The sequence below is a fragment of the Mesoplodon densirostris genome, chromosome 3 (genome assembly GCF_025265405.1).
Source record: "Mesoplodon densirostris isolate mMesDen1 chromosome 3, mMesDen1 primary haplotype, whole genome shotgun sequence".
Lineage (NCBI taxonomy): Eukaryota > Metazoa > Chordata > Mammalia > Artiodactyla > Ziphiidae > Mesoplodon > Mesoplodon densirostris.
Window position 1 is genome coordinate 114804233 of NC_082663.1, and position 22880 is coordinate 114827112.

General features: G+C 40.9%; 1 protein-coding gene and 1 pseudogene across 3 annotated transcripts in view; one reads left to right on the top strand and one right to left on the bottom strand.

The window, feature by feature from the left end:
* Nucleotides 1–22880, top strand: part of PCBD2 (pterin-4 alpha-carbinolamine dehydratase 2) — a 49366-nt gene that overhangs the window by 11337 nt on the left and 15149 nt on the right. The gene's annotated exons all lie outside the window — the stretch shown is intronic.
* Nucleotides 4824–5235, bottom strand: LOC132485824 (small ribosomal subunit protein uS8-like; annotated as a pseudogene).

A 22880-nucleotide genomic window follows, 5' to 3' on the forward strand; every position in this document is an offset into this window, starting at 1 on the left:
TACCTTGTCTGTGCTTTATTAGGTGGGCCTGCCTGCAGGGTATTCAATTTTGTTAGATGGCATCTTATGAACTGGCTGATGTTCAGCCAGATTTGACCTACAAAAATGGCTCTTTTACATGGTTCAGTCTAATAGCTTGTCCAAGTTGAGTATCTCTCACCGGGCAGGGTCCAAGCTCTATTTGTGCTTTGTCTTGTTCATCACATTTTGGTAAATGTAACTGCTGCTGTTAAAAGATTTCTGGCACTGGAGTAGGGAGGGGGCTCCTGAATGGCCTCGGCGGTGGTGGCGATGGTGGAGGAGTGGGGTTCTGTGCGTCTAGCAGCAGTAACACCCACCATATGTGAGTTTGGGGTTTGTAAAATGGTTTCTATTCCTGTCCTGGAGCTCCTGCTGTAGAGCAGTTGAAAGTTACTGTTGCTGACTTACTTTGTAAAGATGTTTTATTGAGGAATTTGATAATAGGCTTATGGTTAACATTCTGAAACACTTAGTGAAGTCAAAGGCTTGTTGATACCAGAAGACAGACAACTGTTAATGAAAATCTTAACGATCCTGGCAGGACATGGGTGGAGGTCTCAGGCACTCTCCTTGTGAACGAATTAGTTCAGTTTTTATTGTTCATTAAGTTATGAGTCAGTAATTCAGTAATATAAATGTCACATCTGAGTACTCTTGAAAGTGGATATTCACTGCCTGGTGAGGGTAAAGAAACACTCTCAGTGAGGATGTTCTTAAGGCTTCGGCATCATATAGGTTAGAAAGTGTCATTTTGCTTTTAAAGTTTAGGCTATTATCTGTGTGTCTGGGAGCCAGGGAAAGTGAAAACTTGTCTGATTATCACACCAGTTGCTTGCTGTTAACATGTGCCCACTGATGGGCATTTTTAGCCAACTAGAAACGTGAGAAAGTGGTCACAGTTGTCATTGGAGTAGAGAGTAGAGGCGCTAACTTTTAGTAAACTTTACCTAAAATTTGGGAAGCCAGTAAGAATACCTGCGTGGTGTGTTCATGTTGTTTTTCACTTTGAAGTTATTCCTGGAGTCCCGGGGAGTCCCGGGCAGGACCCGCTGATGTTGTCAGGTGGTGGCTGGGACGTTGGTTTGGTGTCCACCAGGGTAGGGAAATTAGAGCCTAAAATGTTATCATTTGGAGTCTTGCTTCTGCTGTTTATGTCATAGAAGAGGTTTAGAGCTGATGTATATTTGTAAAAACACATGTGATAGATAGACGAGGGGAAATGTAAAACAGGTGTAAAAAATGCAAATATGACACCACACTGCAATGTGAAAATGTTGTGGTCATTACACCGTCCTTTAATAAAAATGGACTTTTAACTGCATCATTTTTTCTTATAGTATAGTAAACCTTCTGTTTACACAACTTTGCCTGAGTATTTTGTAAAAGTCAAACGGCCAAGAAATATAATTTCCTCAAAAGTCTTTGTCTTGCCCTTTTACAGATGGCGTAAAATCAGGTGTGTAAAAAATAAAAAGCAGTTTGAGCTGACGTGAAAGGTATTTCAGATTTATGCTTTGCAGATGATATTGGTATGATTAATGCATTCATTACTTTTTTTATTGCTTTTCACAGATAATGTACATGATGCATGGAAAATGTTGTGGGTTTAAATCTTTGCCAGGTTTAGACTGTGACTATCAACAGATGTTATCATATAAGTACTATAATTATTATAAAATAAAAAATTTGTCATGAAATGCATTGACATAAATTTCATTTATGTAAATTGCTTTCATTAGTATAAAACCTTAGTGTAGCTGTTAGGGTTTGTGAAGCACTTTAGATGAGATTAACTTGGTATAATGTGGTCACAAATGGGCTGCTTTAAATTTAACTGACAAGAAAATAACACTCAAAAGTTAGGAAATTACTGAGGCATTTGTTTTCAGCCTGCGTTGCTGGTGCCGCTTAAATAGGCTGAATATGAATTAATAACAGTGGACTGCTGGCTCGATAATTACGGAAAATAATTTAAAGGAGACCTGAAGTAATCACTTAAAAGTATTTTGGTCTTGTTTTCTGTTCTGTTTCTGTTTTTCTTTGGTATGCCACTCCATTGTTTCAGTACAGCCATTATCAATAGTGTTTAGGTTTGCACAGCAAGAGTTTTGTCAACAGAGGTTTGGTGCATTAGGGCCATGACATAGAAACTTGCATTCAGCTGTTTTGAAATACGGACCTTGGGTGCCTGATGAAGAGGCTTTATCAACTCTTTATCAGCTCTTCCGAGCAGTAACTACAACGCTGCACTCACGTTTCTGTGGCCAGGTGGTGACCAGTGGCTTTCTCACCTCAGGAGGCACGTGGCCTACCAGAGCTCACCCTGGCTCTGAGCTCTCTGTGTGTTGCTCTTTTCTCTACATCCTTTTAAACAAAACAAAGCAATGCATCCTCTTCCCTGTTTTGCAGATAATTTACCATCATATTGCCCTTCTGATCCAGGCTGGAATGGGCCATTCTAACTAATTCACTAAAATTAGTCCTCTGAATTTTACAGAAGGTCACTGAACCAGACTGTGATCATGGACTTGCTGTGGTCACACGGGGTCATGTCACAGTTAGTAGGCGCCAGACTCATCTCTGGTTCCCACAGCAACATTTTTAGATCCTACTGTGATATAGAAAGGTGTTTTGTGTTTATTTTTTGATTTCTTCTGGGAGATATCTTGTTTTCCAAGGACTGCTTGTTGGATTACTTTTCTGCCTTTGATGGGTTTGACAATACTTCCCTGAGAAAGGGGCTGTTCACCAGCTAGGACAAACAAAGCTGTGCTTGTGTGGGAGCAACCCAGGTATCACTGTTGAGCAATCAGACATCATTTAATTGTATCATTAAAATCAGTCTTATCAAAACAGCAAACGCCACTAATGAATCAGTTTGCTCCTGTGCTCTCAGCCAGTAAGGCAGGATTGTGGCCTTCTACCATATCATTCATCAAACTGACTTCAAATGCCCTGTCCTCGCCACTGCAGCACTGGCCATGGACATGCACCAGGTGCCTGGAGCAGACCCAGCTGGGGCTGGGAGCCACGTGGTCTCCCCACTGAGAGCCAGAGGGCCTGGCTCTGTCAGGATCAGAGAGCGTAGCGAGGTCCTTGAGCCAGCAACCACTGAGGGGCTGGCACTGCTCTGGGCCCAAGGCGTGGAAGGAGGAAGATGCAAAAGAAGCAACTGATTCCATTCCCGCCCAGAAGAATTCCTAGTTTTGTTGGGGAGGTGGAACATCTGCCTTGTATAAGATATTGATAGTGATTTTTAAAAATATTTATTTATTTATTTATTTATTTCGGTTGTGCCGGGTCTTAGTTGCGGCATGCAAGATCTTTACTTGTGGCACACGGGCTTCTTAGTTGTGGCATGCATGAGGGATCTAGTTCCCTGACCAGGGATCAAACCCGGGCCCCCTGAATTGGGAGCACGGAGTCTTACCCACTGGACCACCAGGGAAGTCCTGATAGTTGATTTTTTAAATTGTCATGCTAACTGGGCACTAAAATCTGAAATACTAAGAAGCTGAAAGGTGTAATCCAGGAAGTCCGCCTGGAGAGGGGGAGTTTTGATAGGTCTGATAGGTTTTTTTGAAGGAAGGAGCTATGGGGGAGGGGTCAGCAGGTGGCACAGGTCAGGGACAGGGAGAAAGAGGGCACATCTTATTTGTAATGTGTGGGGGAAGTGAGGGCCCTAAGATTGGTTCAGTGAGCTGCACTAAAGATCGGCATGGAGGGTCCTTGTGTTGCTCTCTCCCTTGTTCAGCTTTGCCTCAGGTTTAAGGTATCTGAAGGCAAACTCTTATTGTCTTTCTGTCTTTCCTACAAGAAAGTTTCCTAAAAGAAACTTGTTTGTTTGTCTCAGGACCACCATTCCCTCAAGCACCCAGACATGAAACTGAAGAATTATCATGGTGATCAGTCACCAGGAACTGGTCAGTGACTGTGCTTAGTCTGGGTGCACCTCTCCTCCCCCTAGCGCTCCGGTAGGAGCTTCCTCATGGCTTTTTACCTCTAGGCCCTCTCTGCCTTCATTGGCCTGCATACTGTTTTATTGTGACCAAGCTGGTATCTGCTCAGAAAATCCCAGTTCCTTTCTATTACATCTTACAAGACATCATCTTCTCAGAGGTTTTCAAAGCTGCCCACAGTCTCTAACCTTACCTCTCATTACTTCTCTGTAAGAGGCCTCTTTAGTCTGTTAGAGATTAGAACTGTAAGGTACCTGAGAGGTCACCTGGTCATCCCTTTCACTGAAGAAGTGGGGAAGCCAAGGACAGGGGGGCAAAAAACATTAGTGGCCATACTGGAACTGGAGCTAACGTTTATAGTATAGTAGGGGAGGGAGAGCATAAACAAAGAAAATAATGCATATATAATTGCCAGTTATGGTAAGTGCCATGAAGAAACATCCTAATAGCTAATGCTTAGTGAACACTCCAGCTTTGGGCCAGGCACTATGTTGTAAGGACTTTACATGTATTTATTCATTTAATCCTCACAAAACCCTGTCTTCAAGAGAATATTTACCTCATTTTACAGATAAGGGTACCAGAGTTTAGATTAAGTGGCTTACCCAGGGCCCCACAGTGGAGTTGGGATTTGACCCAGGCAGTCCCTTCCATCTGCCAGTGTGGATACTGCCTCTTCAGCAGAAGAGAAGGTTGAGAGAGAGAAAATGGGAAAACCGAATTCAGTTGGAGGAGAGCTGTCAGGGAAGCCCTCTCTGAGGAACTGATAAGCTGATGCATTTTCTTTTTCTTTTATTTCCTTTGTCCGTTGAGGCATTTCATTTGCACGTGTGTACTACATCCCTAGGAAAAGAATCCCAGGATTTTCTTTGCTGTGTTTTGTTTTGCTGCTTCTTTGTCCATGATGCCAGCTGACGTTGTCAGTATAATGAAACCAAATGGGCAATCTGCCATTTATTTAGACCTTTGAGTTGCACATCAAAATCTGGGACTGATCACTACACACTTGTTTAACCTGCCCATGAGGTTCACAACAATTTTCCCAGCTCTGTGGTCATCAGTGATTTCAAATTCGCCAATGTAACCATTCTTCGTTATTACTGTTAGAAACTAGATGATGACTTTGGAGCACAGTCTAGTAAGAACCTGGTGTTTGCATCTCTTTGGCATCATTAATGTTCTTGAGAGCATCAGCCAGGACATTCACATGCACCAATATGGCGGCCCAGAAAGGTGACAGGAAGAGGACAGGAGTGAGGACATGGTGTTATGGGAAGTGAGCAGGCTGTCTGAGGACTTAGAGGATGAAGTGGAGGCGGGAGGGGGCAAAAAATTACATGAGGAGAATAGTAAGGAGGCTGTTGCATTCATCCAGGTGAGACATCATCACTAGGTGGACACAGCAGGAGATTCTGGACTGGATAGTGACAAAGGGGAAGCAGAGAGGTATAGAGGTTGGAGCTGCTTTTAGTAGTTTACATGAGCAGGAACCAATGATGCCACACATAACACTTACAGGGAATAAAAATATCAAGAGAAAACCCAAGTTTTTCTATAAGGGAGGAGTGGTGATGGGTGGTGAGGATGAAGAGCAGGGAGTGTTAAGTATGACTTTCCGGTTTAGGACCTGAGGAACTGGGTGGTTGGAAGTGACATTTACTGAGCTGGGGAAGTGTGGGAAAGGAACAGGATTGGTGTGCAGGGATCAAGGTTTCTGGTATGGATATTGTTAAGTGTGCGTTGCTATGAGACATCCCAGTGTCAACCCTAAGAAGGTAGTTTTGTGTCTGGGTTGTAGATAATTGGGGAGACATAAATGTGTATGGAACCAAGCCAATGTAATAGATGAGGTTACCCAGGCAGAAATTATAGTGTGAGAAGAGAAGAGGGCTCAGAACTCAGTCCATTTAGGGGTAGGATAGAAGAGGAGGTGTTGGCAGAAGACTGAGAAAGACTTTATAGTGAAATAGGAAGAAAATCAGGCCAGTGTTGTACACAGAATCCAGAAGAAGATGATGTTTTAAAAGGGAGAGAGGGGGCTTTCCTGGTGGCGCAATGGTTAAGAATCCGCCCACCAATGCAGGGAACATGGGTTCGAGCCTTGGTCTGGGAAGATCCCACATGTCGTGGAGCAACTAAGCCCATGCGCCACAACTACTGAGCCTGCCGCTCTAGAGCCCATGAGCCACAACTACTGAGCCCATGAGCCACAACTACTGAGCCCGTGTGCCACGACTGCTGAAGCCCGTGAGCCTAGAGCCCGTGCTCTGCAACAAGAGAAGCCACTGCCATGAGAAGCCTGCACACTGCACAGCAATGAAAATCCAATGCAGCCAAAAATAACTAAATTAAATAAATAATTTTTTTTTTTTTTTTTTTTTTTGCGGTATGCGGGCCTCTCACTGCTGCGGCCTCTCCCGTCGCGGAGCACAGGCTCCGGACGCGCAGGCCCAGCAGCCATGGCTCACGGGCCCAGCCGCTCCGCGGCATGCGGGATCTTCCCGGACCGGGGCACGAACCCATGTCCCCTGCATCGGCAGGTGGACTCTCAACCACTGTGCCACCAGGGAAGTCCCAAATAAATTTTTTTAATAAAGGGAGAGAGGAATCAGTTCTGCTGACACTCCAAGTAAGATGAGTACCAAAAGATGATCACGCATTAAGCAACATGGAGGCCATCAGTGGCTGTAGGAAGGATGGTTTGTGTGGGATGGGGGTGCAGGGCAGACTGGAGAGGAGGTGGAGCTCATGTGCCTCACATAGATCTTTGTAGCCCCAGACATTAGCCTCTTGTCTGTTCTTTCTGTTTGTAATTCAGCCCTTGCATTATCCTATTTGTTAGTGGTTTTCTTTCAGCCTTGTTTTGATATTAAACCTGTGAACATTAGCACTAGGATGGATGAGGCTATTGAGGCCCTGTGGTGAAGTTGACAGTGAACCAGTAGTGGAATTAGGATGTGAGTAAGTGCAGGTTAAATCATGCAACAGAGGAATGTGACCACTTTTGTCTCTCTGCATCTAACATATAAGTACCTTGAGGGTGAAGACTTGGGTTGTGCTTGTGTACCTCTCCCACAGTGCCCTCCCAGTGTTACCTAGGTATTTGGAATACACGAAGCCTCTTGATTGGGCTCACATAGGTGATCCTAGTCAGTGCCCTTAGCCCCAGGGGAACATAGTGCTTTTGTCTCCTACAGGTTACTACCTAAAACCCTTTCTCACCAGGGACTTCTCTCTCTCGTTTCCTTACTCCTAAACACAGATGTTTCCTAACAGTGACCAACTTACTTGGCTGCTAAGTTGTTATGTATGATGGGTTGGTCTTTAGGGCCGTGGCACCCTTCCCAGAAGAACAGCATTGATCGTGCCTCTGTTCTGCAGGCAGTTTTGGAATGTCGGAGAAAGAAATGGGCCACTTGTGGCATCTCTAGTAAATCACCTCCAACAAGGAGAGACTGAGGTTGGCACTTACTCGATATTGTGGCTCCCGGCTTCAGCCACCCACACCCAGTCTTTTGTAAATCTTGGTGTCCTGAGGGACCACGGCAGGTTCTGCCAGGACTCTGCACAGGCTTTCTACCTGTTATCCATTAGGCACTCATTTTCGTTTCACGACAGTTCTTTTTTTTTTTTTTTTTTTTTTTTTTTTTGCGGTATGCGGGCCTCTCACTGTTGTGGCCTCCCCCGTTGCGGAGCACAGGCTCCGGACGCGCAGGCTCCGGACGCTCAGGCTCAGCAGCCATGGCTCACGGGCCCAGCCGCTCCGCGGCATATGGGATCCTCCCAGACCGGGGCACGAACCCGTATCCCCTGCATCGGCAGGCGGACTCTCAACCACTTGCGCCACCAGGGAGGCCCACGACAGTTCTTTTAATGTCAGATTCCTTTCCTTTTCTGTGACCACTGGTCCAGCCCTCTTGGCTGATTTTCTTTTCTTTTTCTTTTCTTTTCTTTCTTTTTTTTTAAAAAATCATAACTTGGTGGCATTCCAGATAGAAAAGTTTTAAAAGTTTATTTGATACATTTTTTTAGGAATTATTTTAAAAGTTTTTGTTGTAAAAATGTTGCCTTGGGCTTCCCTGGTGGCGCAGTGGTTGGGAGTCCGCCTGCCGATGCAGGGGACACGGGTTCATGCCCCGTTCTGGGAAGATCCCACATGCCGCGGAGCGGCTGGGCCCATGAGCCATGGCCACTGAGCCTGCGCATCCGGAGCCTGTGCTCCACAACGGGAGAGGCCACAACAGTGAGAGGCCCTAGTACCGCAAAAAAAAAAAAAAAAAAAAAAAAAAAAAAAAAAATGTTGCTTTAAGGTCACTCTGTAATACAGGTTTTTAAGGTCATACCTGTAATACAGGTAACTCTTTAATGTTGCATTATTTACCAGAAATGCAGCCAAGTCAGTTTTCTTTCTGACAGTTTGGAGAGTCACGAAGTATTTTATGAACTATTGAGTGTTTTCCAGGCGTTCGTAGCTTATTGTTGGGTGACCTGGGAAATAATGTAGGTGGTTTCATTGAAGCTTTCCCTCAGCCTTGCAGGGTTGGGTATTAGGAAGCCCAGGTTACTAATGGTAAGAAGGAACCTGCTCAAACGTACAGATGAAGCAGTGAGGTGCCGTCCTTCCAAGGCCAGGCTTCCCACTTATTCTGAGGCCACAGCTCTTCTCTGACCCAAGTCTATATTTTGAAGGGTTGTGGGGTAATTCAGGATATGGATTGCTGTTCTATTTAGGAATGTCCTAGACCTTTGAATGAACAACTCTGCTGTTCAAAATTGAGTCTGTTTCTTTGTTCTATTTAGGAAACAGTGTTTATTTTGGAGGGCTTAAAAGAAGCAATGTGTTCTTTGCATATTTTGAAGAAAAGGATAGCCAGCTACTGATAGGAATTTGACCTGTAAATTGCTACATGGTTCCCATGCCCTGCGCTGAAAGCATTAGTTTATAATACTTGATTGGTCAGTTATTTGTCCTAAGTCAGTTACAGATTGGAGGTCAACTTCTACCTGGAGGGGGAAGTCTCTTCCAGATAGAAGGTCTGCAAAGAGCAGCTAAAAACTTAACTTGGCAAATTAGAACTCAGTGTAGAGAAGATAAACTTCTGCACTGAGAGACCCCAGCTTTCTGAGCCACTGACCATACAGTTGCGGATACAGGTGTGTAGATGAGAGAGAGGGCCATTGTAATTCTAAATGTCTTAAACTGTGATTCTGTTATGTAAGCTTGAGAATGAGTCTCTTCCATCTTCCTATTTGTTTAAAACTGCAAGCTTTAAATAGAAGGGCTTAAAGTTTATGGATTACTCATACCCCACAGAGATCAGCCTGGCCTCTCTCTCTTACGGGAATGATAGCACCCTGTTTCATTTGTGTGGTCTGTTTAGCTTGTTAATAGATACAGTTTTTTTCCTGACTTCATAGTGTGTTTTATAATTAGGAAGACACAGAAAAGTACAAAGAAGAAAAATATACCTTCTGCCCACTTAAAAAGCAGTATGTGTGAATGTGTATTTTGTGAGTATGTATGTATGTACGTATGTTTGTATATATATTTGGAGTCATATTGTAGATGCTTTTTTGCTCAGTTGCTTTTTCTCACTTATGTATGGTGACCATTTTTCCCAGTCAGTAAAGTATTTTACTTCATGATTTTTAATGGTGGGATATATAGAGTATTCTGCTGAAAGGTAAGGCCATATTTAATTTAACCAGTGCCTTTCTATCATAACTAACCACAGATGAGACTTTGTGAGCCTACCTTTTCTAAATCCTCCATATAAATGCTGTCCATTGATCACAAAAGTATCAGGGAATCATACCAGGTTCTTCTTGCTAAAGACACTCAGGATCTTGATGCCCATTGAGCTCAGGCATAGATCCAGTTACTTGTTAAAGTAAATAGAAATCATCATCTAGATTGAATTGATCTGTGAAAGCTAAAAAATCAAGCCCTTCAAGTTACTTGAGAAGGTCAGAAGGAAAATGTTATGTTTAGGGCTTTGTAGCTACCGTTCTCATAGCTTAGGGCAATGGTGTAGGGAATATTTTCATAGAAATATTTCTCTTTTAGAGATTTTTTTCAGATAACGAAGGCTTTTTTAATTTGGGAAGAGTTACTTCATAGGAAATTCAACCTTTGTAAATCCTCTATCACATTTCCACACTTGCCAGTTCTCTAGCAAATGATGGGTTTTGAGTTGTTCCGAAAGGGTTTCTTAAAAGGAAACAATTGTATATTTTATACATATTCTTCTTTTTATTTTTGAATTGGGTAGGTAAGAGAAACTTGTGTTTTCTCTTTGTATTTGTCTGTGGTGATATTGCTGGTTCTCAGACTTAGAATGGTGATTACTTGTAATGATTTTTTAAAAATTTCACCTGATGAGAATGTTTTCTTGGGCTTGATGAATGGCTCCAAAGAATTTTAAAAACCCAACCAGTGATGTTGGCCTGGTGCTGGAGAGTTGCTGCTTAGAGATCAGTAATTGTTACATCTTAGTTTGGTATGCTTGGTGGTACCTAATCATGTTTTGTGCTTGGGAACCATGAAAGAATTTTCTTTTCAAGTCTTAGTGCATCATTTTTCCCGACATTGATCAAAGGATGGAAAACTAGTATTATATACGTAGCTAGGGTATTCATAACTGACTTACATTCTTAATCTTTTGGCTGTTTGGTTGGAGTATATCTACGCCTCTTAAATATTGAAAGCATAATATCCTTAAACCTACAACTGCAGAGTTAAAATGAATTTTATGTGAAATATTTAGTTGTGGACCACATCTTCAGCTTTTTATATGCCACAGTGGTCTTGATTTTTCCCTTCCATTGTCTGATAGTGAGGTCATTTTCAGTCCTCTGAGAAATTCTATTCCCAGCCAGATGCGGCTCATATATTAAAAGTAGCACCTGTGGCTAATATCACAGCAGCTTACCATAAATTTACATGGTAACTAGGATTATATCTGTCAAGACTGTTAAAAAACATCTAGATTTAATTTGATTTCCAGTATTGTAGAAGCTATCCAACATTTTGCTTCATAACTATATTTTAAAAGTTAAAAATCACTCCATTGTTAAGTTTTATAGCACTCCTAGTGCCCATTAAGTTGATTTGTTCAATAGAGGTCAGAGTAAAGCAACTTGGCTACATTAAGATCAGAAACCAACCCATTTGTGACAAATTTAGTCCTTTTGTGTGAATCTTCTCAACGTCTCGGCACTGATTGGACTCAGGTGTAGCTTATGTCAGTAGCATTTAACCTCAAAAGAATGAGCAGTGTGATTGGGTTGTTGTAAATTATGGAGCATTTTGCCTTTGCTTGTTTAAATGTAACTGTTGACTCTGCTGCCCATGCCTGACTGCTCCACTGCCTCTGCCTCTAAACGAGTAGTTTGGTTTTAAAGACATCTTGGAAAGTTGCGGTACGTGCCCTTGCTCCTTTCCCTTCTTTATGTGACCCTTCCTAAACTGTTTTATTCCCCATTATCCTTTGAGTCATCTCCCACATGTTATGATTTGCACACCTGCAGTTATAAAATTATTTTGGGGTGTCATTATATCATGTTGTTCACCAACTCTTCAGCATTTATGAATACAATAATGATTCACCGTAAATCAAAATAATTTACAGGTTACAGAGAATCTGCTCCTACAAATAAGAATTCAATGATGAATTTCTTCACTGTCCTCCCATTTGAACATGGGTCCTTAAAAAGAAACCGGTAACAACATATTTCTTTGTATTTGTGAAAACTTAGCTCACAGTCCAGAACTGAATTAAAGTATAAGTTCAACCTTCTGGACATCTGTTTTTAAGACATGTAAACAAATATAAACCAATTAAGAAATAGCAGCATCTCTTTAGTGATCAGTAGTTGTAATTGCCTTAGCAATAATCTTGCTCCTGAGTGAGAGAATCCTAAGTGTTGGCACTGAGGGTGGGGCACATGCACCTCAGCACAGGGTCCCTAACCCTGAGTGGGCATGCCCATTTTAAGTTGGAACTCAGTGTGGGGCACTTCCCACTCTGTCGGTAATCTTTCTGGAGGGAAGTTCGTAAGCTTCTTTGAGCCTGAGCCTCACGAAGGAAGTGGAATGGTGGCCAAGAATTATTATGCTGAAAAGGTTGTGGTGATGGAAAAAACGATTAGGAGTGAAGCTAAAATTATATACACTTAGTGTTACCATTTGTAATCAATCACTTAACAGTATAAGAAAATACCTTACTGACCAATTTGGAACCTTCTAAAATATTTTTTTGGTGAATTACACATCTCTTCTTTTTTCGTGTACCTAGGAAAAATTTAGCTCCTATGGGAAATTAGGTGCTCTACTAGTGAATCTGGATTGCTACTGCATCTGTGGAGAAGAGGGGTGAAAATATAAAATGGATATGCCCAGCACCACTTGCTCACACAGCCTCTCTTGCTTGCTTCCTCTCTACCTCCTTTACTTCTTGCCAGGTCTTCATGGCTGATTATCTGCCCTCTCCTACTGCGCTGTAAGCTCCTTGAAGGTCAGGGGCTGTGTCCTAGGGCTTAGAGACCAGGAAGGTGGTTGATAAATGTGTACATTCCATACTTTCAGAAGCAGACTGTTAGGGAGATTCTGAATCTTCCAAATATGCTGAAAGTTTTGTTTTCAGATCCTGTATGGAAAGCAGCAACATAAGAAATTGGTAACTTGTTTTGCCGACCTTGATTTTTTTTTTCTCCTCAGCCTTCCATTGCAGTTAGTAGCACATGTGTGATTTTGTTTCTAAAGGTGTCAGTGGACATTCTGAAGGGGATAGAATCATGAGATTGCTGGCAATGAGGCTACCCTTGCCATGTAGCCACCTTCAAGATTTCTGTATTTAGTCTACAAAGGGCCCAGGAGTTACATCTGTCCAGTGGCCAGAGGTACAACCTTAGAAGGCTGATTTTGAGAATAGAAGTAAAACTTATTGTAGAAGATCTGCTTATTTTCAGAGAGAAGTATTACTTCCCCTCAACTCAGAAATGAGTTAAATCTTGAAATAATCATGGAAGTGCACAGTGCCAGCTTTTATCACTCATTAATGCCATATTACCTCAAGGGGTTTAGATATGGGAGAAATGACTTATTTAAAGCCAAATGAACCAATTTTATAGCACTAAATTTGTATAAAGCACTTTTGCATGCATTTGCTTATAAGGCAATATTTAGCTTGGTTCTTTCATAAGTTTCATTGAAAATGAAAGCTGGTATTAACTGCATTTTTATTTAGAATTTTGTTTTAAGCCATGCAAAATAGTATTGTGTAATTAGTTTTTCATATTATAATACATGAGTAAATTATACATTTCTTCTAATGAAATTCTCATTTGGCAAATTTTGGCTTTTATAATACAGTTGCTATTGGTGAACAAATGTATTCATTTTACATGAAAAATTTTTTCATTCATTATATCAACAAACATTTTTAAAATACATGTAACTTTTCCTGCACTAAATTATTAAAGTTCCATTTCAAAAACAAGGACTTTCTTATAATGAGGCCGTGTTATAAATCTAACATTGTAATATTCTGGAACTCTAATTAAGAATGGGTTCTGCTGGTAAATGTTGGGAAGAGGCAAGGAAGAAAGTTACAATACATTGCCTATTTACAAATTAACCATTACCTGCCAAAAGCACATCAGACCCACACAGCGGACATCCGCTAATCCAGTGGTTAGTCGTTCCGGGCTCTAATGCACACTGTTTTACACGTTAACGGTTTTGAAGTTCCAGGCCAAAGCTGACCTTTCACATGTGCTTCGTTCACAGTAGGAATCTCCACTCACTGCTTCCTGTCAAAATGGATTATGGTGACACAGCCCAGGGCTCACTTTGGCTGCAATTAAGTTTTTGATCAGAATTATTTCGTTCACAAACAATCACATTTGTTAAAATGTTACATCTGCCCTGAAAACCACTGGCAGCCTCTCAGTTTATCAGTGTGATGTGAGTGTAATTCTTCATTTGTTTTTCATAAAATGGCAAGCCATCTTATATATGTTATTTAATTTTTTTTTTTTTTTTTTTAGTTTGCTGGTTTCTGCCTTTCATTTCATTGGGTTTGGAAGGAAACTATGTCTTGAAATTAGTACGAATCTGCTCATAGGCTTTGGGAATTTGAATGGAATTGGTTTTGGTGCAGAACAAAATTATCCAGTTGAGCCAAGATTCAAATATTATTTCCAAAAATTGTTAGTGGTAGTTCTCTTCCTCACATGAGGAAACGTTTTAGCTCTGTGAGTGTGGGGTTCGAGGTTTTGATTCTGGTCTGCAGTTCCTGGAGTCTTCATGCCTACGATGTTGTTATCTTTCAGTGTTGATTGTCGTGCATGTTTCGGAATCCATCACTGCTACCATAGACTCTGGGTGCCAGAAGTGAAACCAGCAGTGGCTCTGTTAGCCTTACCTCTCATGGTTCTTTGACTGGCTTTTAAAAGTCATTTTCTCACTAAGAAATGGCAGTAGAGATATGCTGAAGTAGTGTTTTTGCTGACTAACCATTTTATGTCTATAGTATGGTGTGGGTATCAGTGGAATTTTTGAGTTTTATAGCTGATTTTCACTATTTGTCGAGTGTTGTCACCCTTTTACGAACTTCCCACTTTGGAGAAGACTGCATGGTAGTTTTGTGTGTTGGGTGGGGTACTTTGGGAGCACAGGATTAGAGTTTGGATTAGAGTTTGACTTAGAATGGAAATTAACCTTTGACTTACTTCTGTGTGAGAGTGGAGACTGGGAAGTGGTGCTGAGCTGAGGCAGTGTGGGGCGGAGCGGGGGAAGAAATAGAGTTAGGAGGTGGTCAAGTTAGGAATGCTTGAATTCTGTCTGAAATTCAAACATTATGTTTGGAAATTTTAATTACTTTAAAAAATATATATTTAGAGTGCTGTAAAGGAACTTATTACGAGCTTTTAAAAAATTACATCACAACCCAAAGCATTTCCCATTTGTTTTGATGTAACCAAAGTCATTTATTACTAACTCATAAAATTATAAGTGGCAAAAGAAAGGTGTTGCACCAAAAAAAAAAATCTCTTTATTTAGCATTAATTTTTGAAATTTTTAAAATAAAATAGATCCTACCTCTACTTCTAAAATCAAAAAACTTTATTTAAATGGAATGATATAAATGCTGGCTATAATAATTTAACCTTCATTTTCTCTATTGTCGGATTTGTGAGCAGATTTTTCTTAAATCCATTATTATAAGTATGCTTTTAGTCTTTAAAAAAATCCTATTTGGAAAATACCTGACCATATTTGATGTTTAAAGGAAATATATTGGAAGAAAATACTGAATAGTATTGAATTTTGAGAGAAAACACCAACCTTGAACCTTCTTTAAAAGGCATATGTGTGTCTTTTAGTTGTCATTATTCAGTATGGCCCTGCCTTCTTAGAAAGTGGTACACAATAAGAAGGTGGCCAGATAGAATTTCTAACTTTATTACATGCTTATATTAATGTAGTCATGATTTTCTTATATTCAGGTTTTGGATTTTGTTTCTGTTTGTTTTTAGAGATTCTGGAATTTTTAGAACCTTGTATCCCCAACCTGTTAATGCCTGTGTGTAATATGTAAGGGGTATCTTCTGGGTCATAGGAACCTTCATCATTTTTGACGGGGTTTTTTCCAAAATCTGAGGCAGTCAGGAGAAAGGGTGATGCAGAGTGCCCCAGTCTATGCCAAAACGCAGAGACCACTTAAATCCTGTGCAGCATCTATCATGTGAAGACACAATCTCTAGGCCTAAAACCTCTGTTGCATCTAAAGAAGGAGACAAACACATAAGAAAAACACATAAGGTGGTTCAAAAGTGCTCTCTGTGAAAGGCTGAGGCAGACATTTGTGACTTGGGGTCTGCTCTCACAATATATGAAACTGAAAGATAAATTGGACACTTAACTACCTTAAAGTTCTACTGGAGCTTGTAAAAACACTTCTGAGGTCCCAAATAGGTCATTTATGCCAGACAGAGAACTCTAGGTTCTTTCCTAACTACCATGAAGAAACAGACTCTCACTTCCTAAACAATATGGTTGCCGGCTTAGGAAAACCCCAGTCCGTGCAATGAGAAGAATCTTTTTTGTTTTTTTTTTAATCACCAGAGAACACAGCACTTATCTCCTTATGCTGGTCATCAGGTCACACAGTGGGAGGAGCCCTGCCATCACTGGTCTACCCCCTGAGGCCAGGGCTGAGAGAGAGGAGTAACTATCCAAGGTGGGAGTTCTCACTTTCCCTTCTGGGTCTTTCTGTATCACAGGACTTTTCAGGCACTTTTCCATATCATACTGAATGAGTCCAGAGAGATTTAAAGTTAAAGCAGCACACCTTTTTTTTTGTAAAGAAAACAAATTCAAACTAAAAATTGTAAGGCATGCTTTTCTGAGCCTTGGGGATTTGGGCTACAGTCCCTGCCAGTTCCGACCCTGTTGGTCTCGAGAAACATGGCTCTCTGGATTGTGCATTTCTTTCAGAACCACCCCCAATTTATTTCTGACCTCATGCCCACTCCCCATATTTACAGATCAGCATATTTTTTGTTTTATTATAACCCGGGATTTGCAACTGGCCGTAACTCTCAAGGTTTCCATGAAGAATACATCTCAGAAACCAGGGTAGGCATAGCCCCAAGTTTTCACTGGGTGCTTGAGGGAGATTAGGCAAACCAAGAGGGTAATGGAGACTATGACTTCATTATGAAACTCTACCAATATCATAATTTTGAAAACTTAAGATGCAGATCATTTCAGAGCAGTACTCTGTTCTCTAAGCACTAAAGATGAAAACAGAGCTCTTTTGTATCCTGACTCCTGGGCCTTCTCTCTGCCCCTCAGTGAGTAGTCCTCTCCTGGGCAAATTGGGGAGCTCAGTGTGAAAGTTGGGTGGCGGGAATTTCCCACCAGCAGGTAGTCCAGCAGGTAGTGCTCCGCGCTCTCACTGCCGAGGGCCTGGGTTCGATCCCTGGTTGGGGAACTAGGATCTTATAAGCCGCGTGGCGTAGCCAAAAAAAGGAAAAAAAGGAAGTTGGGTGGTGTGCCCACAGTCACATGTGGCTGGGAGAAATATTTGAGGATAAGAACTCAGGTCCCAGAGAAGGCTACTCTGGGGATCTTTCCACAGGGCACACTGCCTGCACACTGGAGGATTTGATGACCCTGCCGTTTCCAGTTTGGTGGGTGGAATATTTGTTCTAACAGTTTCAGCTGTCATGGTTTTGGCACAGCAGACAGTTAATACCTGAACTAATCGGTTGCTTTAATAAGCGCTCAGTTAAAGAAGACTTTATTATGCAGTCTAATGTTCTCACTGGACTTTGAAAAAAAGGATTTAAAAAAAGGCTTCTCATTGGTTCCATAAACCCCCAGCTATACAGTTGTTCCTCAGTTTTACCTCTGAAATTCCACAATGTGCATTGGTAGAGAATTCAAAGAATCTTTTCAGTATCTTGTAATAACCTATAATGGAAAAGAATCTGAAAAAGAATATATATATACACACAACTGAGTCTGCTGTACACGTGAAACAAATAAACTACTTCAGTTAAAAAAAAGAATCTGGGGCTTCCCTGGTGGCGCAGTGGTTGGGAGTCTGCCTGCCAATGCGGGGGACACGGGTTCGTGCCCTGGTCCGGGAGGATCCCACGTGCCGCGGAGCGGCTGGGCCCGTGAGCCATGGCCGCTGGGCCTGCGCTTCCGGAGCCTGTGCTCCGCGGCGGGAGGGGCCGCGGCAGTGAGAGGCCCGCATACGGCAAAAAAAAAAAAAAAAAAAAAAAAAAGAATCTGTGTTCAGAAGGCTTGGCTTAAAAAGACATATTTGTATACATGTCTCTCTACTACATGATTGAACTATTTACGTGAAATAGTTTCTATAAGAGAAAGTTATCCATTCTATGCAGCTTCGAAAAATAAGTAAAGAAGACCATGGAGCCACATGGAAAATGGGTAGGATGTTTTAATGTAATAAGACAGTTAAGGATCCACAGTAAAAGAATATTATCATGACAGTTGTAGGGAAAAGGGCACAGGGAAAAAATTAAAACAAAATATATAATAGTTTTTTACTTCTTTCTCTAAACCTTCTATAATGCTTTATTTTTCTCTTGTAATTAAGTTTTTAGAATAAAAATTACAGGAAACTTAGTTTTGCTATAATTAGCTTTTAGGTAAAAGGAAGAAATGGAAAAAGTATAATCTGATTTGTCCTGAACCCACACGGAGGCTTTGGAGTTGGGCGTACTTGAATTCGAATCCCAGCCTCACTTTTTGTTAGGGGGTTGACTCCTCTTGGAGCCTCAGTTCTCTCCTCTGCAAAACAGGAAGGGTCAGCCTGTTTGCGGGGTTGTGTGAATGCCTGGCTGGGAGTGGTTGTTTTTTTAAATGCCCTTTGGGTTTTCCCCTTTCCTTCTTTATCCAGAATGGAACAGTGAGAATCAGTGTTATTTCAGCACCTGAGATAGACTATGGTCCATACATAGTCAGCAAGAATTAATTATGTTCAGAGGGTGCTACTTAATCAGAAAAGAGTCTACTCAGGTGTATCCAAGTAAATGATAAAACAATTTATGGTTAATGCTGAAATAATCAGGAAGTAATCAGAGGTAAATTGTTTCTTGTGTCTATTAGGTGATGCTATTATTATTGTTATCATTTAAAAATTTATTGAAGTATAGTTGTTTACATTGTTGTGTTAATTTTGTCTATACAGCAAAGTGATTCAGTTATACATATATGTGTACTCTTTTTCATATTTTTTTCCATTATGGTTTATCACAGGATATTGGATATAGTTCCCTGTGCTATACAGTAGGACCTTGTTGTGTATCTATTCTCTATATAATAGTTTGCATCTGCTCACTCCAAACTCCCATTCCATCCTTCCGCCACCCCCCTTCCTCCTTGGCGAGCACAAGTCTGTTCTTTATGTCTGTGACTCCGTTTCTATTTCGTAGATAAGTTCCTTTGTGACATATTTTATTTTATTATTATTTGTGTCATATTTTAGATTCCACATATAAGTGATAGCATATGGTATTTGTTTTTCTCTTTCTGACTTACTTCACTTAGTATGATAATCTCTAGGTCCATCCGTGTTGTTGCTGCACATGGCATTATTTCATTATTTTTATGGCTGTGTAGTTATTCCATTGTATGCTGCTGCTATTCTTATTAGCTAATATTCTTTTTCATTGAACTTTACTGTGTGTGTGAGGGCATTGTGCTGTGCATTTGGTACACATCATCTCCCTATGTCCAGATGGGAATCTCAACCTAGCCAAGACATGTAGCTTGCTCAAGGTCTGGGTCTAGAACCCAAGTTTTGGATTCTTGGACTGATAGTCTTTCTTCTTCTTCTTTTTTTTTTTTTTTTTTTTGCGGTACACGGGCCTCTCACTGTTGTGGCCTCACCCGTTGTGGAGCACAGGCTCCGGACGCGCAGGCTCAGCGGCCATGGCTCACGGGCCCAGCCGCTCCGCGGCATGTGGGATCTTCCCGGACCAGGGCACGAACCCATGTCCCCTGCATCGGCAGGCGGACTCTCAACCACTGCGCCACCGGGGAAGCCCTTAAAGTTTTTAATTTATTTTTTTTAGATGTGTTTTTAAAATGTTCTTTTCCTCTGCAAATCAATTTAAAAATTAAATAAGTTACCCACAGTTGATCTATTTCCCTATTGATGGATATTTGTTCTTTCTGATGTTCATTACTACAGTAAGTTTTGTAACATGCGTCCTTATATTTCCTTGTGGACAGGTGTGAGAGTGTCCTTAAGGTATAGATCTAAAAATGGAATTGCTGGGATAACCTTCTGGTATACAGATGAATAAAAAATTAAGGTTCAGGGTTGTGCAAAGGTCAGGGCTTGGGGACAGTCACATAGTAGCCCAGTGACAAGGCTCTTTGTCCTTAGAGAACCCCTGTCCATGCATGAAGCCAGTGAAACCCATGGTGACCTAAGCCCTTGTGACTTCAGAGCAGCATGAGCTGATATTGAAGTGGTTCTGGAAATCTGCGAGGGTGTACATAAGGTGCAAAAATGGAGTACAAGTGGGGCCTCAGTCCAGGTAGTGAGTACTTTAGGGCAGAAAACATCTACTTTTTACCACAATTCACTGTTGATAGCACTTACTTGGAATGTCACCCATGATACTGCAGATTTGTAATTTATTACCTTAAATTTTTATAAATGTGCAATAGTGTTCAGACCTAAGTTATTTTACGTCTATTGCCTGAAAAAGGATATTCCAAAATGGTATTTTCCCTTTAATTTCCCAAATCAAAAAAGCTCCAGATTGTGATAGAAATGTAACTACTTGCTGTCTCCTTTCCTCTGCAGATATGGGTGAGACTGAAAAATGGTGCTAGTCAAGTTGGCTTAGCTTCTGTGCATTCAGGGACTGGTGGACTTGAGTTAGGATGTTGTAGTGTGGACTTCAGTGGAGCTGGGGTTGGGATGCAGTTGCCTAGTATCTGCTAGTTCTGTCTCATCCACTTGTGTTTAAGTAATCTCATTGCTTTCAGTGGAGGAATCCTATTTTACACTGGTCTTCATGGGCAAAGATAATTAAATATATTTGCCTGGGTAAGCAAATCGATAAACTTGTAATAAAGTGTATCAGACCGTTTCTTTGGCTGGACCAACCAGAACAGCTTGTGAAGCAGAGCTGTTTCCAATGGAGCGTGAAAAGCTTTGAAAATTCTCAGTAATAGCAGAAAGCAATATTTGAAACCACCCTATACAATTGTTTGTTTTCCTCTTCCCCAACCAAGTTTATAAAAATTTGGTCAGACAGGCATTTTGTTTTGATTTAAAATATTTTCAGTGAATTGTTATCTGCTGAATGCACATGTGTTCCTGCACTTTTTCTTTCACGAGTGAAACTTTAAACCTTCCCTTAAGTCCCCCTGAAAACCTCCCTCTGCCCAGTAAGGTTTGCATATGGGAGGAAGGCGAAGGGATTTGGACCCTGGAGAAACCTCACAATTTGAAATTTGCCTGTGCAGTTGTGTACCAGAAATGGCCATGGTTAGTGCCATATGGGTTCTTTGTCTTTCCCTTCTACCAAGATTCCTCACCCCCAAAATACGTTGGTTAACTTGGGCATTTCAGTTTGGTTAATCAGATCATGAGTGCCTGTGAGCACGGCAAGAGGCATGATTGAAGCATTTATAAAAATTTGGCTCATAGTAAGCCCCATAATTTGTTTTAAAGAATTACCTCTTCAGTGACATTAGAAAAAAAAAAAAAAGCCCAAAGATTGTGGTTTATAACACCACACCTGGTCCAGATTGTACTGGATGAATCCATATTTGCTTCACTGTAAATGATTTTGAGGGTGGAATTCTTGGATTGTTTTCTGTCTTGTAAGCCCTTGACATTGTACTGGTACCTGTGTGCGCACAAACCTCCTGACATGGGAAAGGCCAGCTCAGCCTCCCACTGAAATGCAGGTTGGCTGCATTTATTCTGCATGTTCCTAGAATGAGGAAATGATATGACAATAAACAGAAATGCCCTTGCTGAAGAGAGAAGGGAAGCTGGTGTTTATCTGGTCAGGTGGTTTAGATTAGCCATGATGCGGCTCTGTATTATGTTACTTTAAATCATTGTGTCCCAACAGGACATAAATTATGAAGATTGTTACAGTATGTTTCATCCTATGTAAGATCAACAAATTGGAATAATTTTTTTATAGGAAAATCACAGTGCTTTTGGCAAGGCTATTGAAGCCTTTAATTTGACTTTAGTATTCCTCAAATATTATTGCCTAATATATAAAGTATGATTTGCATAGGTATGAAATAATAAACTTATAAAAACAAAAGGGAAGAATTTCTCTTTAGCAGTTGCATCAAATGGCAAAGCACTCTCACTCCATCAGGATCTGTATGCTTTCTTTGTCCTAGTGTTTTAGAGCTAGTTGTGTTCTTTTCCTCTGATGGGATTGTAAGTGAGCTGTGCAGGTCTTGGTGCGGAGATGGAGCTTTGCTGTGTGCTGCCTTCCCGTCAGCCCTCACCTGCACAGAGAAGGCAACTGCTCTGTGGTGGAACCATATGGGAGCCTGCTCTAAGGAGGAGAAAAACTTTCCCATTTACATACGCCCAGGAAAAGAAACCGTTTTTTTTTCTTTCAGGATTTTCTGAGTTATTTTAAAAAAAGCAAAAAAACAACCCAAACCCCAAAACCCTACTTGATCAACAGCTGAAGTTAAGGTAATTTATGTAAGAATATTACAAAAAGAATTGATTTAAGTAACCATTTATTCTTTTAAATGTTTCCTCTATTCATTACTGTCTTCTGAGTTATTAGAGTTATTTGTGAATTTTAAACAGAGAGTTTTTCATTTGTATTCAGGATGCATCTAAATTTATTTGGCTACACAGAGCAAATTTTCTAGATTAAAAAAATGGAGTAAAATTACTTTGTGTAGGATTCAAGCAAATTGGAACCTTTTCAGTGTTCCACAGTAGCACATTTTTTGTGCAAAGCACTCTGCGTGTTCTTAAGAGACCTCCGTACACTTACAGTGAACTTAAGTAGTAGAGCCTCCGATTTACAAAGGCTGGGAGAAGTGAGACAGATTTAAGATTTGCTTAAGGCCATAGAATGAGGCAGAGCTGGGATTAGACCTTTTCAGCACACGATGACACCCCCCACCAGACCTTGTGATCTTTTGATACCAAAAATAGGGTAAGTGCTAAGCTTTTTTTACTCTCTTTGTGCCTCAAGCCCTGATATTTTTCTTTTAATTCTTTAGTAATACTGTTTAGAACACAAGACCAAAAATTACCTAGTTTCAATCAGTAAGGGTAGGAAGAGAGCTCTCCTTAAGCCTCATCATAACAGACTGAGGATAAATTCGGAATATATTTG